We start from the raw sequence: 2,180 nt of genomic DNA, 5'->3' as shown, positions 1-2,180 counted from the left end.
TGTGAAATTATTTATTAGGCTACTCGGACCCTTTGCAACCAGGGCAAATAAAAAGTCCTTTAGTGTCTGGCCAGTTCACACATTCGCAATGGTACCAACCCTGGCAGCCATCACATTGTATCTTGAAGACAAAAAACAGGATTCACATCAGTATTAACTCAAGACGTTATATACATTAAAAAAGAATCTTATGTACATATCATACCCAAGTATCCATGGACTCTTGTGTACAAGGATAAGTGTCTCCACATAGTAAACATAATTCACCAAGGTCTTCGGTGGAAACAAACATGGTATGAATTCTGATCTGTAAGTCTTGAACTTAGATCTCTGACCTTTCAGGTAAGTTTGTCTGAAATACCTGATTTTTCCAGAAGGTATAGACCCAACTTTTTTCTGAGATTGGCCACATCCCTCTGGGTGCAGGGGAACTCTAAATCTCCCCCTGTTACGACTGCCTCTGCAAACTGAGCCATAAACACTCAATTCAGCAATGCTCTTTACATTATACTTACAGATACTATTAACAATTAACAAAACATTTGAATATGTCAACACACTTACTTTACACACAAACACACCACATGACGTGCCATCAGGCTGGAGGCTGTGGGGTAGGGTTGAGCATCTCCACCTACCTCTGATGCCTTTACTGGCCATGAAAGTCCTTTAAGAGTGAGAAGTCATGAACATAGGATATGTTGACATTCAAAGCAGCATTTGGTTTTATCCATGTGTGATTGTACTCACCGTACAGCAGTCCTGCAGTGTCCACGTTTTTTTGTGCTCACACCACAAGAGTTAAAATACAACATGTTTTTTTTTTTTTTGTGTAAAAAAAAAAGTATATAAGCTGTAAAGGTAAGTAAGGGAATCAGGACTGTGCAGTGTTTTAAATGACATAGTTTTAAAAATGAGTGATGACTGACCACAAGAGTCCAGTGATCTCCTTTATTCACTGCACCCATTATGAGGTCATACACCTCTGGATCAAACTACAGTGCAGAGACAATATGTTTTGCATTATGAGATTGAAAAGAAAACCCTTTGTGATTTTATCTAGAGCATAATGAGTATGAACCTTTTTCATTTGGCTGCCTTTTCCTTCCCACATGTTTGTGGTAAACATAATACATATTGCAAGGAATATAATCACAAAATAGGTTATAATATTAAGAAAGGCATTGATAGAAATATACTGATAATATCAAAGAGAACCTCGCTCTCAAGTTTCTTTCCTGGTTTCAGATTTTCCAGGTCCCAGGTAAAAATCTTGTATGGGCCTATTTTGCTGCAGAGCTTGCCACCCATCCTCCTTTCCCAAATATTTTCCAGCACTGTGAGAAACGAGAATAATATTGCAGTGATTATGCATTTCATATACAAAAATCAAAATTGACATGTATACAGTATAGAGACCTGCAGCAGCAGGAGAAGCAGGGCTCTTAGCAGGGGCAGGAGCAGGGCTCTCATCAGGGGCAGGGGCAGGAGAAGCAGGGCTCTCATCAGGGGCAGGAACTGGGCTCTCAGCAGGGGCAGCAGCAGGGTGCAGGAGCAGCAGGGGCAGGAGCAGCAGCAGGAACAGGGCTCTCAGCAGGGGCAGGAGCAGCAGCAGGAACAGGGCTCTCACAGCAGCAGGAGGGTTGTAAGGTGTATGGATGACAGGGGAAGGTGGCTGGGTCATGTCTGGGTTGTCCATGTAGGGAGCTGTACAGGGGGAATGGGTTTTTGTTTTTTTGGTTCCTCAAAATCAATGAAATGGTCGATGTTGATTTTGGGAAAGACTCCTGTCATCCATTAAGTCCACACTTTTTCCATCTGCCTTCACAACTGTGTATGGCCCTAGAAGATTAGGGTCCAACTTGCCACCCTTCCTCTGCTGGCTTCTGATATTCTGCCTCAGCACCTTGCCATCTACTTGTATAGCCATATGTGTGCTCTGCTGCTGCTTCCTTTTTCGGATTTTATCCCTCACTTTTGCTGCATTAGCTTGCACAATTGTAAATATGTCATCCTGCCTCTGGATGGCATAAAAAAAAAACAATTCTTCGGCCACCAGGTCCTCAATGGAGTCATCAACCTGTAAAAGAGCAAGGTTGCATGTCAATTGTAATGATAGGAATTGTACATGTAACAACATTTAGTAGCTCTTTATTTGTGAAAATCTCATAACTGTGTGG

At 41.9% G+C, this 2,180-nt stretch overlaps 1 long non-coding RNA gene across 2 annotated transcripts; it reads right to left on the bottom strand.

Annotated features, from left to right (window-relative positions):
- On the bottom strand, positions 1-880 carry LOC121713923. Of its 2 annotated transcripts, XR_006032987.1 has the most exons (4): positions 751-880; positions 565-667; positions 362-467; positions 1-121 (listed from the first exon to the last, which is right to left on the bottom strand). It is a non-coding gene; the product is annotated as an uncharacterized LOC121713923 (long non-coding RNA). The 2 variants fall into 2 exon arrangements; XR_006032986.1 differs by having other exon boundaries at positions 11-467.
- Between the last annotated feature and the right edge of the window lie 1,300 nt (positions 881-2,180).

This window comes from Alosa sapidissima, chromosome 7, assembly GCF_018492685.1.
Source record: "Alosa sapidissima isolate fAloSap1 chromosome 7, fAloSap1.pri, whole genome shotgun sequence".
NCBI classification, from domain to species: Eukaryota; Metazoa; Chordata; class Actinopteri; order Clupeiformes; family Clupeidae; genus Alosa; species Alosa sapidissima.
The sequence above is the reverse complement of the archived record's forward strand: the minus strand, read 5'-3'. Positions and strand labels throughout refer to the sequence as shown.